Source organism: Sciurus carolinensis, chromosome 9 (genome assembly GCF_902686445.1).
Source record: "Sciurus carolinensis chromosome 9, mSciCar1.2, whole genome shotgun sequence".
Lineage (NCBI taxonomy): Eukaryota > Metazoa > Chordata > Mammalia > Rodentia > Sciuridae > Sciurus > Sciurus carolinensis.
In genome coordinates this window covers 126,114,682-126,138,153 of record NC_062221.1, presented here as the reverse complement: position 1 = coordinate 126,138,153, position 23,472 = coordinate 126,114,682, and positions in this window count along the sequence as shown.

Here is a 23,472-nt window from a genome sequence, read left to right as displayed (position 1 = left end):
CCTCTTTTTTTTTTTTTAATGTGTGACCTCTGTGTGTCCTCAGGGAGGAAGGCTAGATTATGTCACAAGATGTATCTTGATGGTGATTGGAAATTGTACTCATGACAAATGCTATCTGAACAGAAAACTTTGTGGAAAAGTGACTTTTAACCTGGAAATTATAATTTAGAATTTGGTGGGCAGATAGAAGAAAGGAGAGAATAGTTGAGAATAGCAAAGAAGGATAGTAAAAATAGAGACAGATGTGAAAAGGCCATGGGAATTGTTCACTTGGGGCCTGGAATACGTGTGAATCGGTTTCTTTGAGAGGAGGTTGAAGAAGTAGCTGTTGATGATTGTGCTCCTATGTGACTCTGGAGATGATATGCTGTTTCTCTGCTAGAAGCGACTTGGGAGAAGATTTTTGATATGAACTCAAAAGTTTGAAAGAGATAGAGCATCTGGGATTTATAGATAGTCCAATTCCCTCTTTTCAGAGATGGAAGTGGTGTTGTATATTGATGAAGATCAGGGTATTGGAAACGAGGGGTGCAGGGAGTGGGGAGACAGACACCCAATATTTATTGTTAGAATAAGGAATATAATGCATGTAGTTCTCAGCTTACTGACAGGACTATACTAAATGCTCAAAAGACATTTGCTGGATGGATCTGGAGACTATCATGCTAAGTGAAATAAGCCAATTCCTAGAAACTAAAGACTGAATGTTCTTTCTGATATGTGGACGCTAACACACAATAAAGGAGGGATGGGAAGAATAGAAGTTAATTAGATTAGACAAAAGGGAATGAAGGGAAGGGAGGGATCATGGGACTAGGAAAGACAGTAGAATGAATCGGACTTAACTTTTGTTATGTTCATATGTGCATACACAACCAGTGTTTTAACTCCACATCATGTACAACCACTTGTACATGATGTACACTTGTGCACTTGTACACTTGTACATGATGTATATGTAACAGATCAAAATACACTCTACTGTCATGTATATCTAAAACGAACAACAAAAAGTCATTTGCTATTGTTTTCACTGGTACGATTATTTTTATTTACTACTTCAGTGCCACAATCTCTCACAATTTCTTGCTCTGCTATTAGAGGAATTACAGACGAAGATTGTATAAAAAGATATAATATCTTTTAAGATATAATATCTTTAGTGGGCTTATATTCAAATGACTGAATGAGTTTTTTTTTAGTAATACATTCAAAAGTACATATCTCATTGATAAAATTAATCATATAACTTTCAAATGATCAACAGTAATTCCATTTTGAATTTAGAGCTATGAATTTAGGACTGGTTTTGTATTAAAAAATGTAAACAGAATTCATGTTTATGCATATTTATTGATTCATTTGTTAAATAAGATATGATTCATAAAGAATTTAACTTTTTCTAAGTCCTGTTGTATTTAATTAAAATAACCTGATATGCTTAGACAGACCTTTGTTTTTTTCAACACTTAGCATAATTTGCAACATAAAATAGAACCCGGAGGTGGAATGAAATATGTAAATATGTATATATGTGAAAAGAAGTGCTGTGTGTGTTAAACAGAAGTACATTGGTGACAAAAAAATAATAAAAATACTGATTAATTTAAATACTAGACTAAGATTAATAGTCAGTTCTCCTCATCTCAGGACAATTTGATGAATTCCAAGTCCAGGGTATGAACACTCACCAACAAGTTAGCAGTCAGCATCCTGAAAGAACTGACCAGACAGGCCACACTTTGTTTCAAATAATTTCTGTTCTGCATCTGGGGGCAGCACTCTGGTCCCAGGTATGGAATGATAGAAACACAGCAGTATAAAGATCTCATCCCATTTTAACTTCTGTCAATTCTTTATTCCTCCTTTTGAATATAAATTCCTATGTATTTTGTAGATCCTATGTGACTTTAAATCTAACAGAATCAGCAAACACCTTTTTTTTTTTTTCTTTCCAGCCATTAAAAGAATTTTATTAAGTCACAGGATGAGCACTTTCTAAGCAGAAAATAGTTTATGTGTGGTTTGGATGCTAAACACTGACTCAGTATCAGGCCTAGGAAGGGGAAGGTCAAGCTGTGCCTGCAAACACATGCGTAATGATAATGGAAAATATAAAGACTCCCCCAAGTTTGCTAAATGAAGCTGTACGTTTGGAAAAGCACAGTATGCCAAACTCTTATATCCCCCTCCACCTTTTTCTCAAGGTTACTCTCCTCATTGCACACCAGCATAATGGTTTTTCCTTCCAATACACAAATTTCCCTCAGGTTTCCCTGTTGCCATAGTCTTCTCCCATGTGTTCTATATTTTTGTAGAGAGCTAGTCATAGTTGGGTAATACGAAGCAATACCTAAGAAAGCAAACCATTTGAGATGACTTTTTAGGCTAGGAATTTCATAGAGACTCTATGAAGTTGTTCTTCTTACATTAGGGATTAATTACTTTTATAATACAAACAATGACTGCAATATAAGCTTTGAGAGGCTGACTCACTAAGGAAACAAGACAGGTTTGGAAAATGGATTCCCTTGCCATTGATGCACATGGGAGAACTCTTTAAAACATAGTAATCTGAGAAACTTAATGGGCATGTAACAGTTCACATAAAACTGATACCATCAGTAAGTGGACCATAATTAAATATTCTGTGATTATACGGCAGTTTAGGAAGGATTGCATTTCACAACCAGGTGTTTTGATTTCTTGAATTGAAGTAAATCAGTTTTCAGTGATTTGGAGTTGTTCACTTCCCCTAAGAATTCACTCTACATACCTGAAAAATGATTTAAAGTTAAGAGGACACATCTAGGAAATGAGAAGGCAAGGAAGAAGGTTGATCTGTTGTGATGTTAATCTCTTTGTGTTGTTGGACCCTTTGATAGTTCTGAACCGTATTTCCTTCTACTTCTAGTTGGGAAGGGATGTTGCAGGTCAGCACTCCAAGAGCAATCACCCAGAATTCCTTTAGGTGCCAGTAGAGAAAGAAACTGCAGAGGAAAGAACCTGAGGGCTTCAACTAGGACGAAATTATATGTTGGACTTTTCTAGATTTTGAACACATGTTTCAATCCTGGGGATAAATACTTTTGAATCAGTGGATTTCTGGATGTTTCTAGGTCCTTCACAGCATTAACATCCATTGAACCAGTGTCTTTTTTAAAAACTATTTTATTTAGCTTTTAATTTTTTATAGACTGCATTTTGATTCATTGTACACAAATGGGGTACATAATTTCATTTCTATGGTTGTACACAATGCAGATTCATACCATTCGTGTAATCATACATGTACATAGGGTAATGATGTCTGTCTCATTCCACCATTTTTATACCCCCTCCCTCTCATTTTCTTCGACATATTCTAAAGTTCCCCCATTATTCTCTCATTCCCCACCCCCATCCCCATTTTATATCATCCTCCACTTATCAGGGACAACATTCAGCCTTTGGTTTTTGGGGCTTGGCTTATTTCACTTAGCATGATATTCTCCAATTCCATCCATTTATTTGCAAATACCAAAATATTATTCTTCTTTATGGCTGAATAATATTCCATTGTGTATATATACCACAGTTTCTTTATCCATTCATCTGTTGAAGGGCATCTAGGTTGGTTCCAGAGTCTAGCTATTGTGAATTGAGCTGTCATAAACATTGATGTGGCTTTGTTACTATAGTATGATGTTTTTAAGTCCTTTGGGTATAAACTGAGGAGTGGGATACTGGGACAAAAGGTGAGTGAGTCCATTTAAAGTTTTCTGAGGATACGCCACACTGCTTCCCAGAGTGGCTGCACCAATTTGCAACACCACCAGCAATGTAAAAGTGTACCTTTTCCCCCACATTCACGCCAACATCTATTATTGTTTGTGTTCTTAATAAAAGCCATTCTAATTGGAGTAAGATGAAATCTTAGAGTTGTTTTAATTTGCATTTCTCTAATCACTAGAGATGTGAACACTTTTTCATATATTTATTAATTGCCTGTATGTTTTCTTCTGTAAAGTACCTGTCCAGTTCGTTGGCCCATTTATTGATTGGGTTCTTTGTGTTTTTGGCATAAAGTTTGTAAGTTCTTCATAAATTTTGGAAATAAGTGCTCTATCTGAAGTGCATGTGGAAAAGATTTTTCTCCCACTCTGTAGGCTCTCTTTTCACATTATTGATTGCATCCTTTGCTGAAAAAAAGTTTTTGAATCCATCCCATTTATCGATTCTTGCTTTGATTTTGTGTGCTTTGGGAGTCTTGTTAAGGAAGTCTGATCCTAAGCCAACATGATGAAGATTCAGGCCTACTTTGTCTTCTATTTGGTGCAGGGTCTCTAGTCTAATTCCTAAGTCCTTGATCCATTTTGAGTTGAGTTTTGTGCAGGGTGAGAGATAGAGGTTTAATTTCATTTTACTGCATATGAATTTCCAGTTTTCCCAGCAACATTTGTTTAATGGGCTATCTTTACTTCATTGTAAGTTTTTGGTTCCTTTGCCTAGCATGAGATAACTGTATTTATGTGGGTTCATCTCTGTGTCTTCTATTCTGTGTCATTGGTGTACCTGTCTATTTTGGTGCAACACCATGCTGTTTTTGTTACTATTGCTCTGTAGTATAGTTTAAGGTCTGGTATTGTGATACCTCCTGCTTCACTTTTCTGCTCAGGATTGTTTTGGTTATTTGAAGTCTCTTGTTCTTACAGATGAAGTTCATTATTACTTTCTATATTTCTATGAGGAATGTCATTGGAATTTTAATTGGAATTGCATTAATCTATATAGTGCCTTTGGTAGAATGGCCATTTTGACAATATTAATTCTGCCTATCCAAGAACATGGCCAACTTCTAAGGTTTTCTTCAATTTCTTTCTTTAGTGTTCTGTAGTTTTCATTGTAGAGATTTTCATCTCTTTTGTTAGATTGATTTCCAAGTTTTTTTTTTTTTTTTTTTGGAGGCTATTCTGAATGGAGTGGTTTTCCTAATTTCTCTTTCAGAAGAATTCATCACTTATGAATAGAAGTGCATTAGATTTATGCATATTGATTTTATATTCTGCTACTTAGTCAAATTCATTTATTAGCTGTAAAAGTTTTCTAAGTATAGAATCATGTCATTGGCAAATAGTGACAGCTTGAGTTCTTCTTTTCCTATTTGTATCTCTTTCATTTCTTTGGTCTGTCTAATTGCTCTGGCTAGTATTTCAAGGACATTGTTGAATAGAAGTGGTAAAAGAGGGCATCCCTGCCTTGTTCCAGTTTTTAGAGGGAATGCTTTCAGTTTTTCTCCATTAAGAATGATGTTGGCCGTGGACATAGCATAGATAACCTTTACAATGTTGAGGTATGGTCCTACTATTCCTATTCTTTCTAGTGTTTTAAGGATGAAGGGGTGCTGTATTTTATCAACTGCTTTCTCAGCATCTATTGAAATAATCATATGATTCTTAACTTTAAGTCTATTGATGCAATGAATTACATTTATTGATTTCTGGATGTTGAACCAACCTTGCATCCCTAGGTTAAATCCCACTTGATCATGGTGCACTATCTTTTTAATATATTTTTGTATGAGATTAGTCTGTATTTTGTTAAGGATTTTTGCATCTATGTTCATCAGGAATATTGGTCTAAAGTTTTCTGTTCTTGATAAATCTTTGTCTGGTGTTGGTATCAGATTGATAGTAGCTTCATAGAATGAGTTTGGAAGGGTTCTCTCCTTTTCTGTTTTCTGGAATACTTTGAGGAGTATTGTTATTAGTTCTTCTTTAAAGGTCATGTAGAATTTGGTTGAGAATCCATCTAGTCCTGGGCTTTTCTTGGTTGGTAGGCTTTTGGTGGCTTCTTCTATTTCGGTGCCTGAAATTGATCTATTTAAATTGTGTATGTCTTCCTGATTCAATTTGGGAGAATTATATGTCAATGTCTTTGATATTTTCTATTTTGTTGGAGTATAGATTTTCAAAGTAGCTTCTAATCACGTTATATATTTCAATGGTGTCTGTCATGATCTTTCCTTTTTCATCATGAATTCTAGTAATTTGTGTTTTCTCTCTCCTTCTCTTTGTTAGTGTGGCTAAGGGTTTATAATTTTGTTTACTTTTTCAAAGAATCAACCTTTTGTTTTTTCAATTTTTTGAATTGTTTCTCTTGTTTCAATTTCATTGATTTCAGCTCTGATTTTAATTATTTCCTGTTTTCTACTAATTTTGGTGTTGATCTCTTCTTATTCTAGGGCTTTGAGATGTAATGTTAGATCATTTAGTTGTTGATTTTCTATGTTTTAATGTATGAGCTCAATGCAATGAACTTTCCTTTTAGTACTGCTTTCAGAGTGTCCCAGAGATTTTGATATGTTGTGCTGTTGTTCTCATTTACCTCTATGAATTTTTTTATTTCTTCCCTGATGTCTTCTGTTATCTTTGCATCATTTCATATCATATTATTTAGTCTCCAGGTGTAGGTGTGTTTTTTGTTTGTTATTTTATTGTTGATTTCTAATTGCATTCCATTATGGTCTGATAGGATACAAGGTAGTATCTCTACTTTTTTGTATTTACTAATGGCTTCTTTGTGGCATAGCATATTGTCTATTTTGGAGAAGGATCCATGAGCTGCTGAAAAGAAAATATAATCACTTGATGATGGATGAAATACTCTGTAAATGTCCATTAAGTCTATATCACTGATTGTATTATTTAGTTCTATAGTTTCTTTGTTCAGTTTTTGTTTGGAGGATCTATCCAGTGGTGAGAGCAGTGTGTTAAAGTCCCCCACTATTACTGTGTTTTGGTCTATTCAATTCTTAAAATTGAGAAGGTTTTGTTTGATGTACACAAATGCTCCATTTTTGGGGGCATAAATATTTAAAATTGTTATGTCTTCCTGATTTATGCTCCCTTAAGCAGTATGAAATGTACTTCTTTATCCTTTCTAACTTAGGTTTGAAGTCCACTTTTATCTGATATGAGGATAGAGACCACTGCTTTTTTACTGAGTACATGTGCATGGTATGTTTTTCCCCATCCTTTCATGTTTAGTCTGAAGATGTCTTTTTCTATGAGATGAGTCTCTTGAAGGCAGCATATTGTTGGCTCTTTTTTTAAAATCCAATCTGCCAGTCTATGTCTTTTGATTATTGAGTTTAGGCCATTATCATTCAGGGTTATTGTTGTGATATGATTTGTATTCCTGGTCATTTTGGCTTATTTTTGGTTTTTAACTTGACTTGGTTTCTCCTTTGATTGGCTTTTCCTTTAGGGTAGTTCCTCCCTTTGCTGACTTGTATTGTTGTTTTTCACTTCCTCTTCATGAAATATTTTGCTGAGAATGTTCTGTAGTGTAGGCTTTCTATTTGTAAATTCTCTTAACTTTTGTTTATCCTGGAAAGATTTTATTTCATCATCAAATCTGAGGGTTAGTTTTGCTGGGTATAGGATTCTTGGTTGGCATCCATGTTCTTTCAGAGCTTGAAATAAATATATTGTTCCAGGCCCTTCTTGCTTTTCGGGTCTGGGCTGAGAAATTTGCTGATATCTGTATTGGTTTTCTCTTATAAGTAATCTGACACTTTTCTCTCACAGTCTTTATAATCCTATCTTTATTTTGTATGTGAGCTATTTTCATTATAATGTGCCTTGGTGTGGATCTGTTGTAATTTTGTGCACCTGGTGTTCTGTAAGCCTCTTGTATTTGATTTTCAATTTCATTTTTCAGGTTTGGGAAATTTTCTGATATTATTTCATTGAACAGGTTGTTCATGCCTTTGGTTTGTATCTCTGTGCCTTCCTCAATCCCAATTATTCTTAAATTTGATCTTTTCATGATATCCCATAATTTTTGGAGGTTTCATTCATCATTTCTTAACATCTTCTCAATTTGTTTAACTTTGTTTTCAAGATTAAATATTTGATCTTCATTGTCTGAGATTCTGTCTTTCATGAGATCTATTCTTTTGGTGATGCTTTCTATTGAGTTTTTAATTTGGTTTATTGTTTCTTTAATTTCAAGTATATCTGTTTGGCTTCTTTTCAGAATTTCTATCTCTTTATTGAAGTGTTCTTTTGCTTCCTGCATTTGCTCTTTTAACTGTTTATTGGTGTGATCATTCATTGCCTGCATTTGCTCTCTTATCTCATCTTTTGCTTCATGGATCACTTTAATTATGCAGATTCTAAACTCTTTTTCTGTCACTTCTACTGCCATGCTGTCATTGGATTCTATCAAAATAGCATCTTGGTTTGTTAGGGACACTTTCTTTTCCTGATTTTTTCATACTGTTTCTGTATATTTCCCTCGAGCAGTGAAGATCTGAGGTACTGAAGTTTCCCCCCTGCAGGCTTATTGTGAACCTGCAGTTTTCCAGTACCTCTCCTTTGAAGGAGAGATTAATATTAGTAGTACCCAATACAAAGAAAATGCAGCTCTGAACCAGATAGCTCCTATAAATACTTTAACATTATTGTAATAAACAGAGGAGTTCGATTATTATTTACAATATTTCTAGTTGTGAACAAGAGGAAGGGGAAGGGTGTAGGATGTAAGTGAGTAAATAGAGGTACCCGTCAAAGGACCTCCAGTCTCCTGTAGGTGTCTCAGGAAGGGAGCCGCCCTTCCAATATTGGTGGCCATCCCCTCAGGAATAATTCAAAAGGCCTGCAAGAGCTCCCCCCCAAAGAAGCTGGGGAGCCCCAGTGAGGGCGCACTGAGTCAACACGGGGGGAGGGGCAGGCAGGGCTTCACCCATTTATTGATTGGGTTCTTTGTATTTTTGGTGTAAAGTTTTGTAAGTTTTTCATAAATTTTGGAGATTAGTGCTCTATCTGAAGTGCATGTGGAAAAGATTTTCTCCCATTCTGTAGGCTCTCTTTTCACATTATTCATTATATCCTTTGGTAAGAAAAAGCTTTTAAGTTTGAGTCCATCCCATTTATTGATTCTTGCTTTGATTTCTTGTGCTTTGGAATGTTTTCCCTGATAAGTGGATGATGATATACAATGGGGGTGGGAGTGGGGGCTGAGAGAAGAATGGAGGAACTTTAGATTACATAGAGGGAAATGAGAGGGAGAGAATGTGAAAAATTGTGGAATGAGACAGACATTATTATCCTATGTACATGAATGGTATGAATGTACATCATGCACAACTATAGAAATGAAAAGATGTACCCCATTTGTGTACAATGAACCAAAATGCAGTCTGGAAAAATAAAAAAATAATAAAAAAGAAAAAAATATATATTAGTTGCAAAATGTCTAAAGAAATATTCCACAAATGCTTGCTTTCTGTCATAGATCTGCTTCTTTGGTAGCTATTCACTTTTTTAAAATTTTATTTTCACAGATTGCATTTTGATTCATTATACACAAATGGAGTACAACTTTTCATTTTTATGGTTATACATGATGTGGATTTACACCATCTGGTTAACCATACCTGTACATAGGGTAATGATGTCTGCCTCATTCCGCCATCTTTCCTCATTTAATGGTGTATTGCTGAGGCAAAACACCCTTGCTTCTATTTCATCATTCATTTGTATTACTTGGGAAAGCCAAGTCACAAATCTTGTTCAGATCATTCTATCAGACAAGAGGTTCTATCTCCCAGGAAATGATGAATGCTGACTTATGCTCACAGATGCCAATATGCAAATAAATGTAAAAAAGAATATACTTTCACCCAATTTCTTGCCAGTCTCAATACACATTATGGTTGGGAAGTCATGACATTCTGCATATTGTGTTGTGTAGATGATAAATGGCAGGAGTTATATAATGTGAAACTTTGCTTTTCTCCAAGGAAGTTTGGTACAGCTTTTCCATTGCACTGTTAAGGGTGTAGAAACCCTGTCTAAGAGGACAGTCTGCAGATTAGAATGAAGAAAATAAGTCAGTGTTGTGATACAAACTTGTAATCCCAACATCTCAGGAGGCTGAGGCAGGGGACTAGAAGTTCAAAACAAGTCTCTACAACTTAGCAAGGCCTAAGTAAAGCAAGACCTATCTTAAAATAAAAAATTAAAAAGGGTTGAGGATGCAGCTCAGTGCTTAAGCACCCCTGGGTTCATTCCCTGGTACCAAATCACACCAATCAAACATCAAAAAGCCAAATACATCTACTCATGTAGTATGAACACATAGAAGGCTTCTTACTGGAGTCTACACTAGAAGAATCTGTGTCATTATATCTCAGATGCAAGGGGGAGCTTGACGTTGGTCAGGTTATTGGCAATTATCAGTGCATTTTGTGCTGCTATAATGGAATATCATGGATTGGGTAACTAACAAGAAGGAAAAATTTACTAACTCACAGTTTTGGAAACTGGCAAGTCTAAGATTGAGGATCTATCATCTATAATAGCCTTCTGGCTACATTATATCCTGGTAGAAGGCAGAAGGTCAAGAAAACAAGAGGGATCCAAATTAACCCTTTTACAAAGGCACCAATCCCACCCAAAAGCATGGAGTCCTCCTGGCCTAATCACCTCTTAAATATTATAAATATTTTAATATTTATAATAGTTGCAATGGTAATTGACTTTTAGTCTAAGTTCAAATCAAAATTCAAATCATAGCAACCTTGTCTATCAAAGTTTCAAGAAAAAGGGATTTTGCTCTTACCCATGCTGTTGTGTTTGATTTTATCCATATCCTTAGAAATTACTATTTTACTAATTTCAAGTTAAATCAGGTAGTCCCAGAATGTCATTGTCTCCTACTTAAGAGTCTGGATGATCTAGTCATTAAAGAAGTTACATAATAGTCATGTGAGTATTTTTTAATTTTACTTGGGATTGAAACCAGGGACTCCTGAATGAATGGACAAGAGTTCTAGCATCATGCTACACTGTAACCCTTTAATTCTCCCCCCACCCCAGGAACTTGGTATGGATAAATTTCCCAGCATGCCCTGAACTAGCAACACTTCTGCCTCAGTCTACTACGGGATTATAGGCATGCATTACTGTACCCAGCTTAAATTATTTTTTAAATGGACAGTTTATAAGTTAGTTAATAATATTAATGTTTATTATCATTATTAATGAAACAAAGACCACTACATTCTATTTTCTTTCAATGATCTGAATGAAAGTTTAAAAAAAAAAAAAACACTTTGGTATAAAATTTGGTTCAGTTAGCAACAGAGAGGGGAAAGCAATCTAAACTTAGTGTTTGATGACAGTGAAAGAATGGGAATTTTGAGAAGGCAGACTGCGCATGGTGTTGATTGATTTCATGTGGCTTTGAATTTCCTGGCACTGGGAGGCTCACTACTGTATATAGTTTACATATGATTAGTGTGTAAAGGCAGATTGCAACTTCCTTCTTTCCAAATCTTCAGTGCACTTGGAATTGAGATTCAGGACAGAGAGCCTGAATCTTTGGCAAGTCATGTTGCCCAATTTGTATTTGTCCACCAAGCAATGCACGTAAACAAATTCCTTCCACTGCAGTGAAGGAGCCCCAAAATAGATTATCTTCCAGTTTCGAGAGTTTAAACTTTTATACTGAGGACATTGATTACTTTGTATTTCTACACATGTAAAATTCCTTTCCCGTAAGGCATATGTTCTCAATAAAAGATAGATTTTCCACAAGAAGAGTGTACATATTTTTAAAATGGCTTCAAAACAACAACAACAACAACAACAGCAAAAACAAATCAAAACCAATTCTCAATAGTCAAGAAGAGTAGGCAGTAATAAACAATTATTATCCAGACAGAGGTACCTAAAGCTTCTCCTTGATTTCTCACTAGCTAGAGGATACATTTCAGACTCTCCAGGTTCACCTTGCCAAGCTTTCCTCCTGCAGATCTCCTAAGGCCATCTGTATGTATATGGCCAAGTGGGACTTGGTGAATTTAGCTGAATATAATGCATTGGTCCCTTTTCAATATTTGCAATTAGATTTCTAGATCCCCTATGTGAGAATTTTATAATCCAATAGGGAAGAATAGGGCCGGGGAAATGAGGTCATGAGTGAAAGTATCAAAGCTCTGGTGTGTATAGTTTATGTTTAATGAAGTGGAACCATAAAAACAGCCCACCATGTAGTGAGAATGTCCGTACCTCACATGTGCCTTCGTTTGATAATTAATAGCATAGATTGATATATATCATTGTCACCAATAATTTTTCAGTATCTACTTTCTCCATATTTTAAATATAGTGCTTACTATATTTAATTTGTTTTGTTTAAATTTCCAAAGCTTGTCTGATTGTATGGCTTAAATTTGACTTTTTTCAGCGTACTTTCACCCTTTCTCTGTAGACATTCAGGTGGTCGCCTGATTTGGACCACGGACTTAGGGTGGTCTCTTTCTTAACCTCTCTTCCCCAGTGCAGGACATCTCAAATGCATAGCAAAGTCCCTCCACACCATAATCTAGAGGATGTTTCCACTTTAAGCCTGAAAGCTCAGTTGCAGGTGTGGGGCTCTGCTCCCTCAGCTCCCTTTCTCTTTCCTACATTTTCATGATATTGTCTCTTATGTTCCTCTGCCTGATGATTTAAGACTTGCTGCATCCTTTTCCCAACTTTGCATTTCCTATTTCTCTATCTGTAGCAGGAAGAAGAATAAATTCATGTGCATGGAAAACAGCTTCCCCGAGGATATAATGTGCAGAATAAATCCATCTGTACTAGAGTTTTCAAGCTTGAGATTGGGCATGAGTGATTACACATTTTCAATGGGATTTCTGTGCTTTTGCATTGTGATCTTACCTCTTCCCAGGACCCTGTTTTTATTCTTCACCATCTGGGAAATGTGTATTCACTTCTTAGGATCCCAAGCACATGGCATTTCCTCTATGGAAACTGTTTTAACTGCATTAGGCAGAATTAGTCAACTCTTTGGAGGCCACGCAGCACTTTGGCTTACTTCTGTTGTAGCAAGGATATTCTTGTCCTCACCTATTATGTGCCTGGCATTGCATTATGTTTATTCTGTGCTATGTATGTTTGCATGTCTATGTGACGGGCTTGAGAATTTTTCAGAGTAGTGATAGTTTTGCTTCTTTCTATCTAACTTGGCATTTAATATAATGGTGTGTTGGAGGTCAGATATATATAAATTATGGTTTGTTGGAACCATTAAGGCAGGGAGGCCCTTCCTCCGGGAACTCCTGGGTTGAAATCCCCTGGTTGGAGAATGCTCGGGTCATACTGGCCCCTGTCTTAGGTCACAACCTAGGATCAAACAGCCTCCTGGAGATTAGTGTAGCCTGTCAAACACCAATCAACCTGTTTACTGCAAGACCCCTGCCAACCCAAAAAACAAGCACCAAAACAAGACTACTCCCACTGAATCCTTATCCCCCCTTTGATGTACTCCCCCTTAAAGAATTGTGGCCTCTTTCAGTTGTTCAATTCCAGTTCATATCAGGATTATAAGACCCACCAGGCACTTGGTTTTTAAAGTCTAATCTTTGGCTTTGTCTTATTTCTTACTGATTATTTCAGACCTTTATTTTCCTAAGTGGCTCACACTTCTTGAGCAGGAACCTGCACTCTCTTGGGTGCTGGTCACCCTGTCAGAGGTGCCTGACATAACCAGACATGGTAGGAATAAATGTTGAATAAATTACAAATGGCTATTTGAATGAGTATATTAAATGATTTAGCAAGACTACTCAGTAGGTGGAAATCCAAACTAATTTACCAAACATTTTTCTCTTGTACATTTTGATTACCTGGTTGCAAATTTTGTGTAAAAAGGAGCTGTGTTTCTCGTTGTCATTGCTATAACCCAGTTCCAGGTATTTGGGGCTCTGTAGACACTTACTGAGCACTGGATATCGACAGAGTTTATGAAGAATACAAAGAAAATAAAGCGGGAAGGAAATAATTCAATATTCCACCTAGCCTCATTTTTTTTTTTAATGGAGACAAGTACAATTTAACCTGATTATGTTTCAGCCCAAATTGCATCTTAGTTCTTTCCTGCTTTTGTAGATGACTGGACATGGAAGATAGAAGTATATGGAGGTACACAGAGTGAAAACCTAATATATTGAGGCATAAGTGAACTTTTGCTTGGAACATTCCCTTCAATACATAAGAAAAAAATTATTGTAACAACAGCAAACCCTTGTATGGAACTGTTGCAGATTTAAAAACTGTCTTATAACACAGGAAGGGTGGTGCACACCTGTAATCCTAGTTACTCAGGAGGCTGAGGCAGGAAGATCTAAAGTTTGAGTCTAGTCTACATAAATAAGCAAGAACCTGTCTCAATAGAAATTATAAAAAAGCTAGGGTATGTCACTCAGTCGCATAGTACCCTGGGTTCTATCTCTAGTACTGCACAAACAAACACACAAAAACAAAAACAAACCCAAACCCAAAAACCTCTCGAGGCAGTTCTGGCAAACCATTACTTTGCTTTTTATTTTTTCATAACTTGTTTGTTTTTTTGAAAGGAAAAGTGTAAGAAGCTCTAAAAGGAAAAAAAAAACACATTTTTTTCCCACTATGGGTACATGGCTTTTTGTTAAAATTATAGTTATTGATAAGATCCAACTCTCTTTTGTGAGGGCCCCTTGGTTTTGCATGATGCCTACAGACACCAGTGGTGCATGTACTAAGGAAACACATGCACCAACAAAACAGCACATGCTGTACTCACAGCTAGTTACAGAAATGCTCATGCGTGCATCTGTTGCTTATTAATTTTCTTCCTGCTATTTGCATCATTCTTTTGAAGAAGCTCCAGCAGACTTTGCCCAATTGTTTATAATGGCCTATAAATCAAGGGTTTGAACCAAATGAATGAAATGTCTAGGTTGTGTTTGAAAAATATTTGGATATTCTGGTTTTATTTCTTGTCTCCTGGCTTAGGAAACATATAGATCAAACTCTGATTAAAGCTTATATTTTAGTTGCCTTCTTTTTTTTTTTTTTTTGAATTTGGTTACTTTTGAACTAGTTGATTCAAGCTGTAGTTGTTTTATTTTTTGGTACCAGGGATTGAACCCGGGGCATTTTACCACTGAGCCTTATCACCAGACATTTTTATTTTGAGACAGTGTCTCATTAAATTGTTTAGGGCCTTACTAAGTTGCTTGAGGACGGCTTTGAACTTTTGATCCTCCTGCCTCAGCCTCCAGAGCTGCTGGGATTTATAGGCCTGCACTACTTCATGCCTGGCCCAAATCCTGTTTTCACGTGTTGCTGAGTTTTAAATTTGTGCTATAAATGTTCATAGATTTTCTGTTCTAAGTGTCTTATAAACAGGTAAAATATGAAACAAAAACAAGAAGGCAAAACAAAGGGAGAAAACTCAAAGTGATTACATTCTTAGAAATCAGGCAGAAATGCTTGGTGAATAGAACCTTCTATGCATGTGTTTTTACTATTCAACTGTGATGTTTTGAACAACCATAGCTCAATGATCAAACTCATTTTGAATTTCAGGTGTCAGTGGACTGAACTCAAAATGTGAGAATTTCTTTAGAAACCCTGGTAAAATGGGGAGGATGTTGTGTGCTTGATTTATTGACTGTGTGCGTCAACAGCATGCTTTTAATTCTCAGAGTAAAATAAAAATACTCAGAATCTGCTCTTAGGTCAATGATGAGTTCATATTTGTGTCACAGACATTGTACCAAGTTCTTTTTCTTCATTTCCAGTCATGGTTTTATAGAAGGATGTAGCAGAAGAGAAATTAAAGTTAACAGAGGGAATGAATCAGTTACATAAGACATTTATGAGATGCAGTGAAAAATAAAACGGAGGGGGGAAATCTCTGTATCTTTTCAGGAATTAGAGGTGGATGGACTAGTTGTCACAATGTTATACCTGTGCAGATCTACACAAGGTAATTGTACATTTGGTGATAATATGTGACAATTTCAACTTCTATCTGTTTTATTTGTCTATTTATTTATTTATTTGATACCAGGAGGATTGAACCCAGTGGAACTTTCTCAGTGAGCTACATCCCCAGTCATTTTTGAATTTTTTATTTTGAGACAGGGCCTTGCTAAGTTGCTTAGGGCCTTGCTGAGTTGCTGAGGCTGACCTTGGACTTGAAGTTTTCCTGCCTCAACCTCCTGAGTAGCTGGAGTTACAGGTACATGCCATCGTACCTGGTTATCTGTTTTATTTATTGACCTTAGTTGTAATGCAGCTATGTTTCCAAAGCATATGTGTTTCAGTTGAACAAATTATTTTGAGAATTAAGCTACTCCGTTAAACAAGGGTGCTAAATACATTGTTTATATCAAAATATACTAATTAATGCCATTTGCATTTGCATAGGCAAAAGAGTTTACCAAACACTTTGTTTTAGTAAACTTTCGCATTGACAAGAACATCATAGAGAAGGAAAAGTTTATTTTGGCTCACAGTTTCAGAGATTCAGTCCATGGTCAGTTGACTTCATAGTTGTGGCCTGGAAGTGGGCAGACATCATGTTGAAAGGGTGTGGCAGAGGAAAGGAGCTGAAAACATGGCAACCAGGAAGCAGAAAGCAAGCTCTGCTCACTCCAGGGACAAAATTTAATCCCCCAAGTTAAGTTCCCAGTGACCTTCTTCCTCTAGCCACACCCTATCTGCCTGGTGTTACTACTCACTTAATCCATACCAGTGGAGGATTAGGTTAAAACTTTCTTAATCATTTCACCTGGAAACTTTCTTGCATTGGCTCAGACATGAGTTTTTGGGGGACACCTCATATCTAAATCACAACACATTTTCTCCTCCTTAATTTACTCCAGAGGAATAACATAGATTATTAGACCCATTTTGTAGAGTCAGACTCCTGAGTGCAATGTAATTCTTAATGCATGACCAAAGTTAAAAGAAAACCAAGATGTATTCCAAGGAATATATCACAGTTCAAAAATTTTTTTTAGTGTAACAAGATATACTTATGGCATAAGATAAATAAATTCATGCTCACCTCTTAACACATTATGCCCCATTATCCTATATATAGAATACCTACATTCCACATATAGAAACTTATAAATATTACAGGGCCTATAAAGTTTTAAGTTCAATTTAAGTTTTTATAGGTGTCCTATATATGGACACAATGAGCCAAAAAGCAGTTTTGAAACTTGGCTTTATGTGTGTTACCAACAAAATGGAATTTGAAAATAATTATTAGATGGCACGAAAGATTCTGAGGTGCCTTCAGAACCCTGAATGGAGGGCGTTGTTCTCTCCAGAAGACATTTAGTGTATTATGCATGAAACATTTTCTTAGGAACAATCCCAAGAATTTGTCAAATTGGGAGATGGTAGATTGTGCCCCAAATAGCTATTTTATTCCAAACTATTCCATTTGCTGAACAGAATCAGCCAAACTGCTTGGTTTCTTAGGAATAAGCAAGTAATCTAAAACAGAATATACCAAACTGAGGCTTCGATGAGTACTAGCTCCAGGAAAGATGTTAGGAAGTACATCAAGAACAAATTGTGCACCACTGAACAATTTTGAAGAAGAATGTTGGTAGATATTATTCTTAGAGATTGAAATTGCAGTGGTTTCAAGGTAAAGAAAACTGTTAAGTATTGCTTACCTGGTGTTTCTCAAACTTATTGGAATCCATAAGACTCACACATTTATGAAAGAATGTATATTAACAAATTGAGAAACAACTTGGGAAATGTTGGAGAGAGAATTGATTTTCTTTGTTGATTATCTTTGCATTATCATAGCATTTTGCAATATTTGTGAATTCTATTGGGCTACAAAATTTTGAAATACTACTGTGCAACAATTAAATCAGACATTTAAAATAGGAATGAAACAGAGGGTCAAAGCACAACAGAAAATCCTTTCTTTTCTACACATGATTATTCCTTGGTGTTATTGCCCTCCTTCAGAGAACCTCAGGGTCCTGAATTCACTGATCTAACTCTGCAACCCCAAAGGCTAGATGCATGCCGTCTGGACTTACTGCCTTTTCAACTTGTTTCTTTGTCACAGAAGCACTTTTTGAAATGATAGCCTTCCTGCCTCTTTGGTGGGATCTGAATCCTCTTAAAGCTACGTCCATTGAAATCCTTGTGTCCACCAGATCCTCAAGTGTCGGGGGCAGCCTTCAAGCAGCCCCAGGTCGCACTAACTTGAAGACCCAGTTGTCAAGCACCTCTGAAGGGCAGCTCTGTCATGGAAAAGCTGTCTTTGCATGTTTTCCTGAGGATGGCTGACTCATGGTGTTCCACACTTTGTGCCCTGGCTGTTGTTCCGTGGCCTGTGACTCAGCTTCTCCGTGCTTTTCCCACCTTCATTTCTCTTAGCTGTGACCCATGCTCCTGGTTGCATCCTTGGCACTTACGTTAAGTTACTACATTTTTAAAACTTTTTCCATTTTCCTGCTTCTGACTTATCGCTGATAGGTCTTACATGCTTTTGGCCTCCTACCTTTGGCTGTGACTCTGACTAACTGGAAATTGCTGATCAAAGGCTGTGGCTGGTGCCTTGGGCTCTGATGCTGACGGTTCCTGCCCCACAACAAACTCATCTGTGCTGTCACATACTGACACTTCGCTTTTCTGAATTATTATTGCTTATAGGTCCTGTACTCCTTAATTACTATTTATGAAATTATGCTTTTGACAGCCAACAAGTCTTTTGTAATGAAAAAAAGAAAAAAAAAAAAAAAAAAAAGAAAAGCATCCCCCCCAAAAAAACTAGTCTATGTTTAAGGAATACCAAACACCATGAAATTTACTGAAATAAAACTCAGATATGCACAGACACTGCTACTTGTTATTCAGATAAGGGAGGGTCCTGATTCCCCTACCTAGGATTCCTGCCTAACGTGAGCTTCTTGCAAAAAAATGTTTCCACCAATGACCAGGTTCAGGAGTTTTTGACTTCTCTCTCAGGCATTCCCACCACCTTGGTTTGCACAATATGCCTAAATTATATTGACACATGACTTTTCTGGGGGGTTATAGTAAGCAGCTCTATCATTTTCCGTGAGCCAAACCCAGATGGAGCCAACACTCAAGAACAGATCACTGTGTCAAGTACAAACCCTGGAGCAGAGAGCAAAGAACTGAGAGGATGTGGGCAGCAATCCTGGATCATGTGCAAGGGCTGCATAAATCTGCTATTATGGTGTCCCCCAAAAGGTCATGTGTGAGATAATACACAAGAATTGGGAGGTGAAATGATTGGGTTATGAGAGTTTTAATATAATTAGTGCATTAATCAATCCTTCAAAAGAGATTTACTGGGTAATAACTATAGGCAGGTAGGATGTGGCTGGAAGAGGTGGGTCCCTGGGGCTGTGCCTTTGGGGTATGTATTTTGTCCTTATTAAGAAGAGTTCTCTGCTTCTTGGTGACCATGTCCTGTGCTGCTTTCTTCCACCATATTCTTCCACCATGATTTCCTGCCTCATCTTGGATCCAGAGCAATGATTTCATCATCTGTGGAATGAGATGTATGCAATCATGAGCTCCAGATAAACTTTTCTTCTGCTAATTGTTCTTGTCAGGTCTTTTAGTCACCGCAGAGAAAAAGCTCACTAAAACAACCACTTTCTTGTCTATATAAGGTTTATTCATTAAATACTTGGAGAGCCAGTCCCAGAACCCCTACCCACACACCCCTCTGTGTGCTCCAATGTAAGCCCCAGTAAAGCCTCATTTAGTTGATCAATCTTTCTATTTTCTACCACTTTCCAGGATTTTCATTTAATGGCTGCAATGTGAAACATAATGGACTAATGTATAACATTTCATTTCCCACAATATTTGCCTAGGATAAGGGCTTTTAGACTTCCTTCCTTTCTTCCTTCTTCCCTCTGGTCTTGGACCCTGAGAAACCCATTCTGCCCTGTCTGTTCCCTGTCCACATGCAGTCTGGAACTTGACAGAAGAAATAATAGTCCAGGCATTGCCAGGCAACCCAATTAAGGCCAATCAGTGATTTTTTCCCTTTTAACTTATGAACATATGGAGAGAAAACTCTCATTTCAGAGGATGTAAAACTGAGCTGCTGGCAACTATGTTTCCTGCTGGACAGGGAGAAACTACCTGTAGAAAAAAGGTAATCAGAGACTGAGCTGGGATAGGGGTGATGACAGGGATCTCCATTCCTATAGTTTTCCTAGCATCTTATAAGATGTAGCAAAGATACTACTCATTACATCAGCTCTGATTTCATTTTTTAAGATGAAGTGTCCTAACATTCATGTATGATGATGTGTTTAAAAAAGTGTTGAGCTCAGTTTGCCTCACTGAATTTACGTGTGGGAGAGAGAAGGGGTAACTGAGGGAATAAGGAGCCTTAAAGGGTGTCCCAGTATTGATCTAAATGACATGCATGTGGAGATACGTGTTCATGGTGTCCAAGCTCCATGTAACTACTACTCACTACCTGTTAATCTGCATGCTCCAGTGCCTGACACCATTGAGCACAGGGCAAAGAAGCAAAAATAAAAGATCTCCCTGTATCTACAGTCATTTCATGACATTGATTTTGTGTTAAGAGCAGACTTGAGGTACATTTTCTAAGGAAGCATACTGTCTCCCGCTAAAATACATAAATCAATCTTTTGTGGAGGGAGGTGGGGAGATGACCAATTTACATATGACTTTATTCTATTCAACAACCTAGGAGTGAAGAATATGGCATGAATGTTAGTCAAATGATCTGTATTTTGAAACTGAGTCTTAATTTTACCTAATGCAGTTCTTGAGAGAAGTAATGAAGAATGCAAATGTCACCTGCTTCCTGGCACACAGTAAGTGCTCACTACATGTAAGCTATAATTAATCTACAATAGAACAAAGCAACAGATGAAGACATCATGTGGTCTGCTCCACTGACAAGACGCTGATCACTCATCAAAGTTTGTAATTTTCCTAATCTCACTCTTTTAAAATATAGGATTGTGATATTCGCCAAATTATGTTGTTATACTGTGTGTGTGTACAAATAATGTGGCAAATCCCAACATTATGTGCAACTACAATGCACCAGTGAAAATGTGGGAAAAAGAATAATGTAAAAAAGATTTATTTCTTTTTATCAGGGAAAACATTAATTTTAAAAATTGGCTCTTGGCTTAAATGTAGATCTCTTCCTTCCAATATTGTTTTTAAGAAGTTTCGTCTCCCAGCATGGTAATGAACACAGAAGAAATGACACAAGAATACAAATTATCCTGGAGCACTTTTGTCTTTCAGTTGAGTCTCTTCTGAGTGTAAATCAGAAGTGCAAATACAACACAGGTAGCTTTCTTGTCATTGAGACATCAGAAAACTGGCATCTTACCATGTCTGATAGCTAGTGCTTCAGAGATAATGCGTCATATGTATTACTGTTCCACCTCATGGAAGCGATTTGACTTGAAAATGCAATGACAAGGAGCAAAATTGGGGAACAGAAATTGTTTACATAATTGCTGGCTCTGTTGGAGAATCTAGGCCTTCATTTAAAATTCATTATTTTATAAACAACATAAAGGGATTTCCAAGTTGTCAAGTTTGGTTTGTAAAAAAAATAATAAAAAGAAATGCTTAAAAGAAAAGAAGTTTCGTGCTCTTTCCTATATGGAAACTAAATGAATACGAGAAAAGAAAAAGGATAAAGATCATGAAAGAACTATCATTTGAGAAAATAACTTAGTTAAGTCCTCTGAATCGCAAAAAAACTTATGTTATTAGAGTCTCTGCCTTTTTGGGTTAATGGCAGTTGTAGAAGTTAACAACCAGGTTTCAAGAGCTGGAACACTAGTTCATCTCTTGAAACATTTTTCATTCTCTGACAAAAAAAAAAAATAGGATTGCAGGTAAGGAAGAGTGAGCCATACCATACATACCATAGTATTTCTTCACCTGTTCTCTTCTCTCAGTTTGCCTATAGTTTACTTTTGTTTCCAAACTCTCTGTTTTGAAATGCACGTATGGGCTGAGCAAGGTAGCCGGGTGTGCTGGGGTTACAATGATTGCCCTGTTGTAACCTGCAAGAGTGACAATTTGCTTCTCCATTTTGTGACATCCCTGATGTATCCATTGAGCCCCCCTACCCTCTGAAGTTTGCTGACTGCAGTCTTGTGACTGTAGCAGATCCAAAGACAGAAGAAGAGAGGGATGAGATGCTGGTTCCCCTGCCTCTCCCTGCTGGCCCACAAGATACGACTGGTTCTCACTTCTCCTGCAAGCCATTGGACTCTAGGCAAGCAGTCCTTCCTATGCCTACCATTAAAGCCACAGCTCTCTGGGTTCTGGAAACTGCCCCTGGCTTCCTAATTCAGCCCTAGTGTTTCATCTTTCTTGCTTGGGATGATTCAGTATTCCTGTTTGATTTCTCTTCACTCTGCAGTCCTTTCAATTTCACTTTTCTCAATCACATTATTAGAGTGTACCATCTATTTCCTGTTAGAGTTTTGATGCAGGGTCTCTTAACTGTCACCCCCTCTTACTTAGGTAAATAATCTCATTAAATCTTCACTTCAACATCCTTTAGTGGTACATCTATTTAGATGAAGACACTGGACTCAGAGTATTTTATTAACGTGTGCAAAGTCACTTATCTAGCCAGGGGAAGAGCCTGAATTCAGAGCCAAGTCTTCAGGATCCTACTTGTGAGAGGTAGCCACTATCGTATGTGATGTGTCTTCTCTTGAGTGTTTCCAGAAAACTTCAGGGATGTTTGTGCTTTTGTCCAATTGAGTTGAGAGAAGATCCATGTTGGTCCAGCAACTTTTTCTATTTATAAATATCTGAAGAATATGCACATCCAGTGTCACCTAAATGTTCACTTTATTATGTCTTACACTTCATCAGTACAGCCCCCAAATTTCTTTTTTTCTCCCTGAACTGGAATAACTGCTAGAAAAAGAAATTTAAATTAATCCACTTTGCAGCATATGCATTCGCAAATCTTTATAAGCATTCTTTCACTCAATAAATGCAATTCTGTGTTTTTTCTTTCTAAAAATTTGAATTTGACCCCAAATTATTATTTTTACTTGAATGTTTGAAGATCTAAATGCCCACAAATTACAATCACTTTGGTCAGTCTCAATTCTAAAAAAAAAAAAGTTTATTTTTCCAGTTTCCTCCGAAGACTTCAAATTAATCCAACTCTCCAACATGGCACTGAGCAAGAGTGGTATACCAAGGATGAAATGTATATAGTCAGTTATTCTGACCTTTGTTTGATAAAGCCAAGCATTGGGACTTTGATGCCTTTCCCTCAAACACTCTGATTTTATTCCACATAATAGATACTTGAATTTATACTCCATAATTTTCTTGATTTCTGGAAATTTTTTTTTTTTTTTTCCTGGTTAATCATTCATTACTCTCTCTCATTTTCCTGTGGTCTTGAACTATTCCCATCAATGAACACTTTTTTCACTGGATTCTCTGAAAACAATAATAAAGGCACAATTTTCCGCCCCCTCTGCCATGAGCTATACTATGCCAAGTTCCTGAAAATTAGAACCTTGTATCGATATTATCCATTGTGCAAGTAATGGTTTGAGTTGAGCAGTAGTTTGCA